Here is an 18,493-nt window from a genome sequence, read left to right on the forward strand (position 1 = left end):
GTTCATGAGCACATTTATTTGTATTACAATAAATCCTTTCTTAAGGTCCTTTTTGAGTGGTGGACAGTGGTTGTTTTGGTGTGCACCACACCTAGGTTCTGGGTCCTATTTAGCCAGCTGTGCTACGCACAGACTGTTGCATGTTCTCTACTGCCCCTAGGCTTATTACACCTTAGTGAGCATGTAACACTCAGTGAGAGTGAGAACTCAGTTTGTGTACCTGTAGGACCAAATAACAAACCCAGCATTTGGCTGGCTAAGCAGCTATCTACTGTACAATCATGTTTTAAACTAAGAATGCAATAAATAGCATTTGAATATTGTTTTAAACATGTTTTTAATCTATGTCCAACCATGCTGTGTGTGTGTGTGCGTGCATGCATGTGTGTGTACATGTGGTGGTTGTGGGGAGGGGTTAGTATCATGAATGCTGTGTTTATAACCAGGTTTCTAGATTGCTTTGCTAACTACAATTCTGTTCATTACTTTCGGCGCTCTGTCTCATCTCACTCTGCCCTCTGTCACTCTTTAAGTGCCTCGTTAACGATGACGCATGGTCATCCAGGGGCAGAGCTATGACTTGACACGCACACACACACACACACACTGTTGCAAGAGAGCAGCACATACCACATACACTAGAAGAGGTGTCTGGGGAGCGTGCTGTTGGCCTACTGTAGTTGAGGGCCCCCAGCTGTTGGCCTGCTGTAGTTGAGGGGCCCCAGCAGCACATATGAGACCCAGCCCAGGGAGGATGACGCGGCCTCCTCCGGTTCTGCCCCTGCCTTGCCGGCCTCCCCGCGGCCTCCTGCTCCACCAGCCCTAGGAGAGGAGAGGACCTCTCTGGCCTGAGGTCGGTGGCTTCAGGTAGGTTGGAGGTCCCCGCAACAGCCCCTCCTCCCAGACGGAGGCGGGGCCGTATGCCAGACGGTTCCTAAGACCCCGCGGACGGCTTCCTGGATCACTCCGAGGCCCACGGGCTCCTTTCTTAACAAGTCACTAAGAGCATCATCTACTAAACAAATCCCTAAGAGCATCATCTACTAAACAAGTCACTAAGAGCATCATCTACTAAACAAGTCACTAAGAGCATCATCTACTGCTGAGGTGCAAGAGCAGCAAAATATCAAGTCAAAGTCAGATTTATTTGTCACATACTTTCTGTTCATCTCTATAATTATGTTGAATTTATTCATCACTATGGGATAATTGAGACATTTGCGAGTAGCCTACATTGGATTATTAGGTTTATAGCCATTACCAAGACATGTTACCTCTGAGCGAAATGAGTGAAAATACCGTATAGCCTATTGAGCCTAGTGATTTGTCTTATATTAGTATGGCTATACTATTTGTTGTGGAGTTCTAGCACATACTAGGCCTACTGGTGACTACGTAACTGCAGTTGATGCCTGGAAGTGCTGTCATGTTTAGTCTGGTTTCGTCTTTATAATAAAGAACACGTCTTTTGTTATCCCCGGTCCTCGTTCTTATGTAGAAATAAGTTTATATAGCTCCAGTATATCACAGCTATATGTTTCAGCTGGTACATATTAAGATAAATTCAATAGGCTAGTTTAAGGAATTTATTAGAAACATATTTTTGATTGACAGACAGGATAGGGGCCCCTTTGAGGTAAAAAAAAAAGTGAATCTACGCCCCTGAGACAGACCCACAGAGACTTGTTCTCCTCCAATCCACTCCTCCTCCTTCTGGACCACCGCCAAATCTTTCTCCCAGGTGAAATGATCTGGCAATGACCCCCTTCTCTCCTACAGAGCAGAGCCAGAGTCAGTGACCACCTCTTCCTAAAATTCCATATTTTTTATTATTCCAGGACATTTCTGGACAGGTGGAAGTAGGGAGAGGGAGAGAATCAGGGAGGATGTTTTATTGTCTGTTAGGTAAAAGCAATCAACTGGCTCCACGACTGGTTTATTTCCTCATCCTCAATGAATTAATTTGATCAGATTGAAAATGTATTGTGACAGTAATTAAGCTAACTTATATTATAAAAGTCCAATCACTTTCAAGACCTTGATTCAAAATCCAAGCACTTCCCCAACCGCTAAAACACATTAAAATTCAAACATGTTTAAGGGTTTCAACTGTATGAATCATGGATGTTCCAATAATATGGCATAATTAAAAACAGTCAGAATCTCTGAAATAACTTTTCTGGAATAATTATTTGATTCCATGAAATAGAACTGTCATACCCACAATTTGCACATGAAGGGAATTATATACAATTTTATAATCCTTGAACATTGAACCTGTTCCTGTACATCACTACTGCTTACATTTAAAAAAAAAAACTCAGACAAAATCTTAAGAAAATAATTGGAAAAATATATTTTATATATGAAAAAGCTGCATAAAGTACCTTCTACATAATTGTGCTGTAAGCATGCAAGACATTCATTACAAATGATGCACTGTTAAATGCATTGGCCTATAACACACGTGAAGTCGGGGCAGTCTCTTGTACAGGCACTCCGATCGTTTCAACATGTTCCCCTGAATTGGTAGAAGTATTCTCTTCAGATGAGGCCTCCTGCACCTGTGAAGAATACTGAGAACAGAGCAATTTGTGAAAACACTGAACCAACCGAACCAACCAACCAGCCTCTGAGTCACTAGCTACACCTCCAACCGCAGCTCTCGCCGTCTCCTGCCTGTCCTCTGGGACTTCATCTTCTGAGATCGGAGGGTCACTGTCCTCCACGTCCGAGTGACTATCTGGCCGCTCAGCGTCAGGTGCACCCTCCCGCCTCTCCCGAGAGTCGTCCTCGTCCTCGATGAATCCACGCTGAAACGCCGGTCGGCGTTCCGACCCAGTGTCTCCACAAAGACCCTCTTGGGCTCCTCTCGGACCCTGTTGGGCTCCTCTCAGACCCTGTTGGGCCTCCTCTGCCTGAGGTTCCTCTCCTGCCTGTCCTGGTGGGCTCGGCGTCTGGGCGGGGGGGGCGTGTCGGGGGGCATCCCCCCCCCGCCAGCGGGTCATAGTCTGCCCCCCTCAGCTGCGCAAACTGGAGCTGAGGCTTCTCCATGGCCGGGGGAGGGGGGTCTCTACGGCCCCCCATCAGAGGCCTGGTGATGCCGTGCTGGAACGCTGCCTGGACGCTGCCATACAAGAACACCTGGGAACAGTGAAAATGACTCATGACTGAATGAGACCAAACGGTGAGATTGTACGACCATACCAGACTAATGACCATGTAACTGTACGAGGCTGTGTGTTGTGAATATGACTGAGTGTGTTTCCATGAGTGCTGGTTCTCATGTTCCATTACCAGGATGGAGAGGACGATGGTGATGAGCACGGGGATCCTTGAGCAGCGCTCTGAGGAACTCACTGATTCCCTGGCCAATGTGCTTCAGCGGCTCTGTGATGAAGGTGGTGATGGTGACAGAGATGGCCTGCACAGACAGTCAAGGAGAGATTTCACATCATGATTACAGTGACCAAAATTATCAGGGTTATCATGGCATTGCTAAAATGTGCTGAAAATGACAACGAAATCAGACACTGAGATCAATTCACCAAGTTTTATATTGAAAAACACATAAAATCAGCAGTACTATGCACTTTTTGCTTGCATAAATATTAAAATAATGCATCTGTTGCTAACTTTGGTTGATGCTGGTGTTGACTTTCGTTGTCTTTTATTTATTATGTCCTTATTCAGCTCTGCCTTGTGTTTTGATTTCATTAAAAGACGGCACCCAATGTCTCACAAATACCACACAGTCCAGTGTCCCTTTTCCAGGTGTATTCCAAATGAATCTCTCCAACACGGGATTTGAGCGACAATCAAAAGCAGTTTATTACAGAAGGTTATAGCATACAAAAGACAATAGCATCTTAGTCCAATGTCAGCTTGCCTGTCTGTATGGCTGTCTGGCTCCAAATCAAAGCATCTGAGCTCGAGCAAGGTTCGGGGGTGTTCCTCCAGCCCCCCCCCCCCCCCCCGATCAGACTGGTCTGGTCTCTCCTGCAGTCCACGGCCTTGTAGCCAAGATAGTCTACGCCGCCTCGGCACCCAGGTCTCTATCCTACCACAACAATTGCTGATGTCCACAGAATGTACCAACCATAGAATGCCATCTTTATCTCTGATGGGGGTGTATGTCTATGCAAAGGGAAAACTCCGGCCGACAACCACATTCAGGGGTCAACATCATATAATTAGAAACAGCTAACAGGATCAGGTTAAACCACGACATTTCTCTGAAAAGGCCATTTTCATCCCTGGACAATATTTACAATGAGTTTTTCAAAGCACCGTAATCAAACACGGCCAGTGTTTCCTGTGGAACTGATCTCTTGGTGTGGTGGTGTGTGAAAAAAAAGGTCCAATTTCAAAACCAAAGCGGGGGATCGGAGACTGCCCTTCTTCCTCCCTTGTTCCTCTCTCCTGTCCCCTTCCTTCTCCTCTCTACTCTCTTGCGCTCCTCTAAACAACCTCTCTCTCCTCTTCTCTCTCAACTGTACCTCCACTCTGTGCCTGTGCCACAGTCCTGTCCTCTCCTACCACAATCCCTGCCTCTGCCTAAAAAAAACAATTAACTGAAGAGTAGGCCTATAAAGATGACTGGTAAAGTCCTAGTGCTTAAAATGTAATTAATTACATGTAACTGGACGGGATAAAACAGTAAACCCACACAGGCACTTAATAAATCATATGATTTATAGACATATTTTAATCAGATGTATTGTAAATTACCATTATAATTTACAGGTAAGCTAGTCTTTAAACATTCCTTAATAATTTGTTGCTCTTTGTTTCTGTGATTGGCACTTTTTAGGTGGCTGGAGGAACGTTAACGCAAGCTAGTGTAAACGGTCACACAGTCCATCAGGCAGCGCTGCGCCTGACTCGCACGAAAGTTGCAGAACCTAGGCTACTCGCGCTTGTGGTGTATGTCTCCTTGACAACGCTCGCTTGAAAGGCTGACTGACTGACAGACAGCAGCTCGTAGCTCAAATGGAGCAGGCTCCGCTTCAAACTGTATGTTCAGATAATGTTACGTAACGTTAGCAACACAAGGCCAATTTATCATATTCATTTTTTACTTGTCCGATCAGACAACTGCATGAGGCATTCCTCTTGCCCGAACAGAGTTTACTGGTCCCTGGGAAGCGGGCAAAACTATTAGCCTAGGTAGCTTGCCTTGTTCCTTAAAGCAGTAGTAAAGGAAAAATGCATGTTTAGCCCTGTTTTAAGGTTTCTTATGATCATATACAACGGCTTTAATGATCATTTAATCGCGATAAATGTAATCGCATTTTATCGTGGCTTATCATTATACCGGTTATCTTTACATCCCTACAGTCAAGGGTCCTCATACCACACACACACACACACAATACCACCAATGGAGGCGCGCTACTCCTCCACTGCCCTTTCCCCATCCAGAGTGCCCGAGTGATGACAGCTAACCAGCCAGGTAACAAGTAAACGAAATGAGCCAACATATCGCCACGCAAGATGAGCACCTGCCCCCCAAAATATCTGTGCACGCCACTGTTCATACTGACTCGATAGCTGTAGTTCCCCTACCTAACAAGGAGCATTAGTATTTCACATTGTAGAGATAGAACCAGTTCCATACGATGCTGATGAAGAAGCAGATGGCGAACACTCTCCTGAACTGGATGAACCAGGACACGGCCGACCACATCTCGCTGCAGATGATCACCACTATGATCAACACCACCACAAACACCTGGAACAGAGAGAGATGATGTCACACTGAAATATAAACAAAAGTATGTAGATTGATAATAACATCCCTCAATGCTAGGATTTTCTCCAAAGGTAGAATCTATACTATAATGGCATAAATGGTGGCGGTGGTGGAGGACCGCCGTCCACATGCGCTTCACTGTCTGGCCGCCAGAGGGCCCTGCCCTCATATTGAAACAACCATATCTTGACGTGGGATGGTCACAGAGACGGAAGGAAAGAACTCGAAGCGGCAATTCGCTCTATTCACCTGGCAGCCATATTGGTCAGTCTGGGGTGCGGATGCGGAAGTGCCCGTTGACTTGAATGTTAAAAGTTCGCTGTAAAAACACTTCATGAACCGAAATAGTCAAAATAACAGGCTGAATACACTATCGGGGTTACAAACTCATCTGTTCTGGTCTGGTAATGATGAGTTTGTAACCCCGATAGTGTATTCAGCCTGTTATTTTGACTATTTTGTTTCTTGATGTGTTTTTACAGCAAACTTTTAACATTAACGGGCACTTCCGCATCCGCACCCCTCATTACATCAGGCTGACCAATATGGCAGCTGAGGTGAATAAGGTGAATGATTGCACACAGAGCAAAAACAAAACTTTGAGAGAAGCCAGCTCCTTGTGTGGGGCTCCTAGAGACTCGGGGTTTGGACTGGCGTGTAGAGGGAGAGCCCGGAGAGCACCGCACCGGCCTCCAGTCCGACCCGAGTGCACACACAGTAAACATGTTGCCCACCAATGACGGTTCACCCCTTTGTGTCAATGAAGCAGTGGAAGGAAGTGAAAAAATGTAAGAGTCCAAAAGAACCCAAACATTTCTGAAAACAATGGCAGACAAAAAATATATGATGCGAGAGAAAAGTTAAAATACAAGCACTTTATTTTTGACATTAGTTGCCTCCATGTATCGGTACCCTAATGTCACTGACCCTTTGATCAAAGATTAATACTGTATCATAATACATCTAGCTCAGCTGGCAGAGTCAAGAGGCAAGCCGATAACCAGGACATTCTTGTGAAACAAGCAACAATTAGAGTCCGTCCGCTTAGAGATCACAGGAGAGCGGGCGTGCTGCTCAAAGACACTCAGCCTGTATTGGCACAGCCTCAGGCGCGTAGCCTACTCTAGGGGACGCCTCAAGATCCTTCTCTGAGAATGCAAGCATAGGTGCATAGGTGGGGGACTTTTCCAAAAAGGGGGGTGGGGGATGAGGGGAGAGTGACTGCGTTTGATGCAGGCTAGAATAAACCTTATTGGATAATACGAACTGGTTAGCTTGGCATAGATATAAGTACAAACTTGGATGCTACAAGCTAAATGTTATAGAGTGGTGGGTCAATGCAGAACGTGAAATAGTAACTAACCACAGCAGACGAGGGTATAAATACACATCCTATTGTTGGATGTAACGTTGCTTGATCTCCAGTTGAATACCGTAAACGTCATGTCAACAGCGTCCAACATCCATTCCAATTGCGCGAGTTTTCTCCCAGGATCTCCTCATACAGCGTTTTTTTATACAGCCCAAATATCTCCAAAGCTGCTGCTGCTGCTAATCGCTTATTAACGAAATCTCTGATCAGCTGTAGTTTGGATATTTTTGCGGTTTAAAATTAGGATAGAGAACACTACTAGTTGCCCCTCAAGCAGAAACGAAATGTCTTTCTTTCAAGGAATTCCAAAATAAAAGTCACGGAAAACAATTACACAACAAAAACACAACTTTTTTTTTTTTTTACTCACTTGGCATTGGTCCGAATCGTATACTGTATACTGAAGTATGAAGTCTACTGAATCTGATATATACAGAATAATATTCTTTGGAGGGCCTATCAGTTAATAAGTGATAATAATGGGCAACCTTAATCTAAAAATATGCAAGCAAAGACAGTGTCATCATATCGATACAATAATATGGGTAAGACCATTCTAAGAGGATAAGTCGTTTTTTGTGTTTTTTCATAAATCGGTATCGGTATTGGCCGATCCTGAGGAAAATAATCGGTGATCGGTATCGGCCCAAAAAAATCAGACCGGAGCATCCCTAAAAGCTATCATGTCTCCCTGTCTCATTCTTTCCTGCATTTCAGGCAATGGAGGTTGGTTGTCTTTTTTTGAGAGGCAACAGGGAGAATAATGTGTATAAAAGTAATTGTTTGGTTGCTTAAACAACTAACTTTTTATGAGATATCTGTTCTCTCTTTTTAGGGAAAAGGAAACATTGAAATTCTGATTAAAATGTTTCAACTGTGAATCTGGACATCTACATAATTGTATTTGGGGTTGTAATTGGGATAGATGTACTATGCACCTCGCAAGAGCCATGTATCTACTCGCACACAGAAATTCTATTTCAAAACACTCCAAAAAGCGTCATTTGCATATTAAAATCACTAAAAATGTATTCCGGGGGAGGATGCCCTCGGACCCCCCTACCATAACTTGGTTTCGGATCCGTCACCTTTTTCACTCTCGGGAATTTGCAGGTCTGATTGTAAGGACTATATATTGGAGCATTTGCACTGAATTTGATTATTCAATTGAGAATAGTATTCAAAAAGAAAAGGGCAGGAGTGCTTGAAAGTTCAGACAGGTGTGATGAAGGTACTATTTGATCGGGAACAAAAAAGATCAGTCCGCTTCCATTGTATCCACCAAGATACTATATAGCTCAAACTCGTAAATCACCTGTTTGATTGTTATAATGTGAACTGAACACAGCGTTACAATGTAGGCCTTTTCCTATAGTTTTTTCAAAAGCCTTTGGATCTGCCTATTAGACTAGAACGCAGCTCCAGATTTCGAGCGCTAAAACATAGCCCCAGCAGTATCCCGAGCAGTATCCCGAGGCCTCTGGGTTCGAGCTTCCTTTTGGCTGCGGTAGTGTCATTGCTAGGCACAAATGTAGGTGAAAGCGCAGAAAAATGCAGTAGTGTAATCCAGGCCTAAGAAACCAGGTCCATTCCAACTTCCACGACAGGTCTTTCTCTTTATTCAACTCCCTCCTCCTTAATCTATCGCTTCTTCAATAGGTGGTGGTGAACCTGAGAGGAGAGAGAAAGAGGGAATGAGAAAGAGAGAGAGAAAGAGTCGGGGGGGGGGGGGGGGGGGATTGGCTTTGTGGAAACTCTTGTACTGTACATGTACTGTTCTGTATGTGTAGTTGTACCGTATGTCTAGTTCAGTGGCGGCTGGTGACAAAAAAAAAAAGAAAAAAGGAGGACAGGAGGAAGAGAGGTGAACCGCCCATGGGCACCGGGGGGCACTTTCCCTCAGTCAGTTATTATTTGAAATATCAGCTTTAAAATGTGGATTTACAGTCAAATTTAGCATATTAAAAACTGAATAACATTTTCTTTAACTACATGCAGCATTTGTTTATCATGTTCATGATAAAATATTACAAAAGAATAAAACATTGTAAGCAATAGTTGTTGTAATGGATTGTACTCTTCTCTAAAGAGAGAAAATAATTGATATTGGTGAGGTGCTGGAGAGGTTAGGTGATATATGAAAAATGTTTTTGATTAGGGGACACTGAAGTGTGCTGGCTCTAACTGTTTGGTGGCAAATAGATTTGACAACTGGACAATGGAATACCTTGCACAGCAAATGCAGTATCCAACAGTTCGCTCATGGCTAGCTAGCAATGGTACAGCTATGGGATTAGCTCATTTGGGTTGCTGTCAATGCTGCCACTCTTATGTTGCTATAGCCTTCAATTATCAGAACAATATGAACATTCAGTTAAAAGTTTTCCATCCACCCATCCATCACTGGGTGTGGAATAAGCACCGCAAAGCAATCATTTCTCACGCAAGCAGGAGCCAGGCTGTTCAGTGGATTTATCCGATCCGGTGTTGCGACCCAGTCTCTAGAAATATTTTGGACGAGTTGCTGACAGTTTGCACCTCCAGACAATCTGCGCGCCTGCCTATGCTTTAGCCTGACGTGCACCTCATAGCCGTACAGTAGCTAACGTTTACGGCTATAGCCTGCCAGTGGAACTGTCGTGTTCAGATGGCTCTAGCTCAAAAAGTATTTATGTCAGCTTAGATATTTAGATGGCTAGAAGCAAGACAAATAGACGAACAGTTTGATGTATAATATGTCCCATAATACTTTCGGATGCATTATATTATGGAACTACGAACCCACAAAAAGTATCCTATGGCACAGGGAAGAGAAACAGACATCAACGCCGACTCAATCGGCCTTCACTGTGGTAAATCTGGAATCTGGAATGTGATTGGACTAACAAAATGCCAATCATTAAATCCTGTTCAGAGTACTGTCCTCCCTTGTGGTAAATTTTCAGCGTTTTGGCCAATCACAAATTAGCATGAAAAAATGGCATTACATTGATAGACCCCTAAAGGACACGTCCAAGGGAGGAATTCCTCCCTTCCATAGATATCTATGGGTCCTCCAGCTGCATGTTATAGATGTCACTGTTGGAGCTTTAGAATTTCAATAATGGGTTTTTATCCATAGGGAAAACCTGCTTTATGAACAAACTGGGATAATATTAAATATTAATGATAAATAAATAAATTAATATATTTATATTTTAATCCCTCTCTCCTCTCCAAAAACTGAGGACTGTCCTCCCCTACCTTAATGGACGAGCCTCCGCTGGTCTAGTTGCCCTTCAGGGACAATAAAGATGTTCAGAATATAAACTAATGATTTTCAGATCATAAAAGTGAATTTTATATCAAATTGATATCAAACACACACATACACACTATTGCTTACAAAGATGGGGTCCTTGTTGAGGCAGACTTCAGTGAACTCTGTGTAGCTCTTGGATGAACTGCATGAACACGCTTGTGTTTCTTTAAGTTTCCCGAGATAGTGAAGTTCTTTCCACACTTGTCACAGTGGTAAGGCTTCTCTCCTGAATGAACACGCTGGTGTTCCTTTAAGCTTCCTGACCCGCTGAAGTTCTTTCCACACTTGTAACAGTGGTATGGCTTCTCTCCTGTATGAACACGCTGGTGTATCTTTAAGCTTCCTGACTCCCTGAAGTTCTTTCCACACTGGTCACAGTTGTATGGCTTCTCTCCTGAATGAACACGCTGGTGTTTCTTTAAGCTTCCTGCAATAGAGAAGTTCTTTCCACACTGGTCACAGTGGTAAGGCTTCTCTCCTGAATGAACACGCTGGTGTTCCTTTAAGCTTCCTGACCCGCTGAAGTTCTTTCCACACTTGTAACAGTGGTATGGCTTCTCTCCTGTATGAACACGCTGGTGTATCTTTAAGCTTCCTGCAATAGAGAAGTTCTTTCCACACTGGTCACAGTGGTAAGGTTTCTCTCCTGAATGAACACGCTGGTGTTTCTTTAAGCTTCCTGACCCGCTGAAGTTCTTTCCACACTTGTAACAGTGGTATGGCTTCTCTCCTGTATGAACACGCTGGTGTATCTTTAAGCTTCTTGACTGAGTGAAGTTCTTTCCACACTGGTCACACTGGTACGGCTTCTCTCCTGTATGAACACGCTGGTGTATCTTTAAGCTTCTTGACTGAGTGAAGTTCTTTCCACACTGGTCACAGTGGTATGACTTCTCTCCTGAATGAACACGCTGGTGTATCTTTAACTTTTCTGCTGTAGTGAAATTCTTTCCACACTGGTCACACTGGTATGGCTTTTCTCCTGTATGAACACGCTGGTGTATCTTTAAGCTTCCTGACACGCTGAAGTTCTTTCCACACTGGTCACACTGGTATGGCTTCTCTCCTGTATGAACACGCTGGTGTTCCTTTAAGCTTCCTGACCTGCTGAAGTTCTTTCCACACTTGTAACAGTGGTATGGCTTCTCTCCTGTATGAACACGTTGGTGTATCTTTAAGTTTATTGACTGAGTGAAGTACTTTCCACACTGGTCACAGTGGTATGGCTTCTCTCCTGAATGAACACGCTGGTGTATCTTTAACATTCCTGCTGTAGTGAAATTCTTTCCACATTGGTCACAGTGGTATGGCTTCTCTATATGAACATGCTGGTGCATCTTTAAGCTTCCTGACTCCCTGAAGTTCTTTCCACACTGGTCACAGTGGTATGACTTCTGTCCTGTATGAACACGTTGGTGTATCTTTAAGTGTCCTGACTGAGTGAAGTTTTTTCCACACTGGTCACAGTGGTATGGCTTCTCTCCTGCATGAAGACGCTGGTGTATCTAACTTTCCTGACTACCTGAAGTTCCTCCCACCCTGGTCACAGTGGTATGGCTTCTCTCGGCTTCTCTCCTGTATGAACACGCTGGTGTGTCCTGAGATAAGCCTTTAGCCTGAAGTCCTTCCCACACTGGTCACAGTGGTACGATCTTGGCTTGTCAATGTCTCTCTGCTTCTGGCCGGGAGCTGCGGTGAGTGGGGTGTTGGACGTGGTGATAGGGAGTGATCAAGAGGAGCAGGAGGAGAGAGTCTCTGGTCTGATCTCTCTGTTCCTTAGCAGAGAGATGTAGAGGTTGTGATGGATCTCCAAGATCTTGGAGTTTTAGGAGAATTGGCACATCACTTCTGGGATTGAGAGTGAAAGAGAAACAAACATTAAAAAGGATTATCACACGTAGTACAAGTTCAAATACTGTATAGAGTGTTTATATGGAGCTAGTGGGGGGGGGGGGGCGGCACAACCACACGACAACTTCAGATTGTGGACGCGAGAGAAAGATATGCAAGAGGTTCCTCTGGCTGAGCTCGAATGAGGGAAAGCAACCGAGAGAGAGAGGTGACAAAAAGAAAAGGAGAGAGGAGAGAAAACATGTAATACGTTGAAGCCCACGGTGTTAACTTAGTTAGCTAGAATAAGCTAGCTAGAACTGCTTAACTTTAGTCAAGCTACCATGTTCCATGGCAACTAAGCGCATTCCACTCTGTTCATAGCTAGCGTGCCTGCGTAATATTGGCAATTTGCATGTCTCATAACAGCAATTTGCACAGGCGCCATTGCAGTGCATCACATACTGTCCCCTGTATCTTGTCCCCTGTATCTTGCATCCATGAGTGTACTGAATTTCACACTGTATGCCCACGTCTTGCCTGCTGGCTGGCACCATGGGAAAAATACAGAGGAGAGCTTTAAGGAAAGAAGAAGTAGATGAGAGAGAGATGGAGAAGACAGAGGGAAGGAGAGTCGAGGACAGCTACCTCTAGCGGTGCCCTTTTTCTCCCAGAATTAGTCGAAGGAGATGCTCTTGTATCTGTACTCCTGTCCGTACCAGACCAGCAGCTCCTCCCCGACAGCCAGCAGCCGACAGCCAGCGAAACAGGATCCCTCCACGGTACTGAAATGCTACCAGGTTCTGCTCTTCCTTACAGTTCACATACCTACAAGAAAGGGGGGATGTTTTCATTAAAACAAACTGGTGAGGGAGGGAAAGATGGGAGGAAGGAAGGATGAAGGAGGAGAGGGAGGGAGAAAAAGTGGGTGAGATGTAGGGTCTGACTGTATGGAGGGAGGGAGGAAAACTTTCAAGACTGGAGAGGTGGTTTATTTTGAGTCGGAGCAGCATAATAGATTCTGGAAATCTGAGAAATGAGCATGTGTTCATATTTCTTCACCTGATTGTAATGCCTAATTATTCTACAGTTTACACATGCAAAGATGGGTCCATCCCTGACATGATCTCTAAAAAGTCATTCTGCCTATTTGTCCTGTTTAATTGTTCGTGAAATCTTTCCTTAAACATAGCCTGTAAGAGCCAAATTCAGGTTAATGCGTTGCTCCTCCCATGTTAATAGGAACTGATAATATTTAGGTAGGAACTGACCTGTTGTTGGCTAGGTGTTGCTGCACAGAGGGCAAACAGTTTTTGACCACACACACTCACAAACATGCATACCGGGTTGTTTGCTGGATTATTGTATTATTGAATATGGAAGGACAAAAAATGGACCAAGTGTTCGCACAGCAGTTTGTCGGACTCTACTTCATCAACAAACATGGTAACGTAAAATGTGCGTCAATTGGGTCAACCCGGAGCAGCAGCGCCTCAGTGGCTTAAAGCACTAGGTTTAGCCTCCACATAACCTTTTTATTTGCATCTGATTGTTTATAGGCCTCTGGATTCATTGCGAGTTGCTTCTCTATGAACTTCCTTCTATTAGTTCTATCACAGTCCCTTATCATGTCTGGATCCTGCTGTTTCTGTCTCTCTAGTGACATGCTGTTCAGCATTATGCTCATCTCTGGTTGCGTGTGCATCTCTCTCCATGGCCGTGTCCGAAATGCATACTACCTGCTACTTGCTATATAGTAGGCACTATATAGTAGGCATACTGCATACTATATAGTACCTACAGTTCCACAAAACGCGTGTAGTATGCGAGAAAATACAGCATGCTACTCGAGTCATCCAGCGGAAGTGACGGGGCTACGACGGGTTACGATACGGTTTACTCGGACCGCGAACCTGTGGTAAAAATTATCTGGTGTTTTTTGTGATCATTTTGTGTATTATCCACAAACATTTTGCCTTTTCCTGACATGGGATGTGTGGCTGCTGCTGCTGCCAGGAGAAGACGTGTTTGCGCTGCAAGGAGAAGAGCCGTCATGAGATTTGTTCTCAACATGCTTCTAGCTGAGGTAAATATTGAACGTTAGCTTGCTAGCTACGTTAGTTGATAGCCCCGCATGTGCTGGTGACAGCAGCTGGCTTGGGGCTATTGTAGTTGAGGTAAATATTGAACGTTAACTTGCTAGCAACGTTCTAGTTGATAGTAACCACGCATGTACTATAAAACTCAACTCATTTTAAAGAGGTGGGTAAACTACCTGGGTTTACTCATCACTACACGCCTGCTTTGTAATGTTACTTTACACACAAACACAAATTTAATTCAAGAAAATACATTTAATAAAAAATAACAAAAACAAATATAGCTGCAAGTAGCAATAACGGGGCCAAGCACAACGAACGCATCAAAGCCAACGAGCCAAACACACCATAGCTACATTGGAGCTATGCATGTGAGCATCTATGTCGCCTGACCAGATGAATCAGATCTAATTCATGCAACAGTATCATCATCACCATGATCATCATCATCATCATCCAACTGCAATCACATTCAATTCATCTGAAGGCGTCAAACGAGTGTCAGGTCCTTTTAAGCATCTCATTACATTAATTCTATTTTGGGACATATCTTTTAGCACCTATTTCTCTACAGGCCACATGGTCATTCCCCAGGCCTTCCATCTGCCTGGAAGACACCTTTACCATCAAGTCTCAGTGTGGGGATAGCTTGATAATTCAGCTATCTGTGAACAACACTCACAACTCTTGTTTCTCTCTAAACCTCACAGTTCTCAGAAGAATGCCCCCCCCCTACACTTTGTGTAAGTAGGCTATGTAGTCTGTGGGCTACTGCGCTCTCCCAGGATGAAGTGTTTAGACTAAAGGCTAAAACCCTCTCCCTGGTTGAAGTGTGTAAGCTATATACTGCAAAAGGTACACTTTCCAAACGTGACACTCTTTACCACTCTACCATCCAGTTTGTCACACATGACACATACAGTACATACCACTGCACTAGTTACTCTTTGGACAACTAACCTTCATACCCGTCATAACATTCCCTAGTTTAATCTCATTTGCACACTTCTCCAACTATCACTTCTCTACCTATGTCACATGTGACACTAAATGCCTCTCACACACTGACTCCCACAAAAGTCAGTACATTTACAATGGCTCTACACAATATCCAGAGTCTTAAAGCACACTTTAAAAATGTACACACACATCAATTCTTTATGAACGCTGATTGCATTTGTGTAACAGAAACATGGCTAACATCTGCCATAGCCACATTTGAGCTATGCATGTGACTGTCTGTGTTGCCTGACTAGGTACATCAGGTTAAATTCATGCAACATCATCATCATACAACCACAATCCCATTTAATTCATCTGATGATGTCAAGTGAGTGTGAGGTCCTTTTAAGCATCTTAATACATTTCTTCTATTTTGGGACATATTTCTAGGACCCATTTCTCTGCATGTCTACATCCCACATGGTCATTCTCCCGGCCTTCCATCTGCCTGGGAGACCAACCTTAACAATCAAGTATTACTGCAGGGATAGCTTGACAATTCAGTAATCGGTGAACAACACTCACAATTCTTTTTTCTCTCTTAACCTCACAGTTTTCATAAGAATGCCTCTCTCCCCCTTACATTTGGTGTAAGTAGGCTATGTAATCTAAGGTCTACTGCGATGTCCCTGGATGAAGCATGTATGCTATAGACCATTCCCTTTCCATAGATGAAATGTGAATGGTATAGACTACTCCACTCTCCCTAGGCTAATAGTTACTACCCTCTCCCGGGATGAAATGGGAAGAATGGAACTACCCTACAGCATCTACAAGATTCATCGCGTTTTAACCACTTTTAAGAATTTTGGCTCGTTATAGCGCCACCCTTTGGCCTAACTGCTTCATATTTCTTCAGTTACCTCAAGATATGCTCTGGTACTACTATATTTGTTTTCGGAAATACCATCCAAGCGGTTAGGCCTGAACAGGAAATGAGCTCTCTAGCGCCCCCATTCAGTTTATTCTGGCCAGTAATGGAGGCTTTGCCTCGGGCTGTCATTGTTGATATGAACACAACGTTTTGTGGTGTTCCATGCATTCCTTCAGAAGTTATGCTTTTTTGTGAAAAGCCATACCCTCTGCAATATTCAAGTGTATTCAGTTTTCTAAATTATGCCGAGATGGAACTTTAGATATTCATTGCTAGATTCTATATACTGTGCTTCATGGAGATTGACAAAACTTCCTAGGAGGAGATAGATTGGAAGTGTTTTTCAAAAAATGCAAAATTGTTGCAAATTAACATAATCTGAAGTTATGGCTCCTTGAGGCAAATTTGTTCAAGCTGATGAGACATATATGCCTCCAAAGCTTCAAGACTCTAGCTCCAACGGGGCATGACATAAGTTCAAAGTTTGCATTTTAGCCCCTTTTATGTATTTTGTCTTGTTATAGCGCCACCCTGTGGCCAATCAGGCTCTTCTTTCTCCAGTGAACATTATAGTTGCTGTTATATTTAACTTTCAACTTTTGCCGAGATAGAATTTTAGATATCGGTCCCTAGATTGTGTGTACCAGTTTCATGCAGATTGGTCAAAGTCTCTAGGAAGAGATAGATTTTAAGCGTTTTTCAAAAAATTCAAAATGGCGGAAAATCTATATAACCGGAAGTTATGGGTCCTTGAGGCAAATTTGTTCATCATGAGGAGAGACATGTGTGCAAAGTTTCATGTCTGTAGGTCAAACATTGCCTGAGATATGCCTGTTCAAAGTTCGCCATTTCAAACGGTTGCTGGGCAATTCCATGTAAATGTCAACCTCATCATGAAAAAATAAAGTTATACTATACATAACAAAATCACTTTAAAATATATCATCAAGGTCTATATTTTGGTGTACTGAATTCATCTGATCAGATCATTTAAGAAATTGCATATTTCCACCCATTACAACAGGTATCAGAGTAATTAAAAAATAACATTTTCAGTTAACCTAATTGTATGAGTTGTTGAAAGGGCATAAGGGCCTATTTTTTCCACTCACACGGGTTCCACAGCCTCTCATGTGGAGATAAGGGGCTTGTAATGCAATATGTATAATATTGGGTCATTTGAGTTCATCCCTTTAACGGTTGAGCCATGTCAAGATGACGCGCTTTTACAGGACAGCCAATGTCTCGTCCGTAACGTTTTTCAGCAAAAGTCGTTATAAAAATTACATTTTACATGCAATATTGCCCAAGCTTTCTGTGCAAAGCTAACTTTCACTGAAGTCATATATGCATCATATAGTTGTTCTAATCTCTTTCTAAATGTGTATTTTCCGCGTTACGGATGTGACCGTTATGGACGTGACATAAACCCCAACATTGCTGAGCGCAGCTTTCCCGTTAGAATCGCAAATAACCAAATTGCCAGTCCTGTTATAGCTTATTACACATTCTGGCTGGCATGCAGTCTTGACATCAGTTAAGTAAATTATTATGATTTATTTCAAGTGAATGTCAAATTTGAGATCATTGTCTATCATGAAGCATTTGTTAGAAGAAATGTTACATTTAAGAATTCCCACCGCGATGTCCATGAAGCATTTAGAGAAGCTTGCGTTTACCAAAATGAAGGCTACGATTAATGGCTACGATTATAAGGTCCATTGCATTGTTAAAACCAGGCCAGGTCCAGCCTGGCTTATGTGCGTGGCTGGCTTGTTTCTGTTCAGGACTGGTCGAACGGAACAGAAGCTAGTTATGCCACTGAAATAGCTGTGAATTGAAATGACATGAAATAATGTCTGATAAATTAAGATAGGTCTTGTCGCCTGGACACATCAGTTCACATGCTTCCAATGCTAATCCAGCACAATAAGAGCAGGATAGCCAATTGGCTCATGAAATCGCAACAACTAGCAGCAGCTTCCATAACATTAATTGTAGCGGTCAGTAGGGCTGTCGCGGTGAAGAAATTTCCCCAGCGATACAAAAGGGTGGCTTTCAAAGGGTGGCTTTTTATGCGGTATTATTGCACTATTTTTTTCTTCCCCCCTGTGCTTTATAAATGAGATTTTTCTAGTGTGTACTGTAGCCTACCTCTTATTTGTTTCAATACATTTTTATCAAACGAAAACATCGGCTACATTAAATAAATACTGTAGCAGTCAATCGGAATTTCATTACAGGAATGCAATGGTGCCCT

The sequence above is a fragment of the Borostomias antarcticus genome (assembly GCF_949987555.1).
Source record: "Borostomias antarcticus genome assembly, chromosome: 3".
NCBI lineage: Eukaryota > Metazoa > Chordata > Actinopteri > Stomiiformes > Stomiidae > Borostomias > Borostomias antarcticus.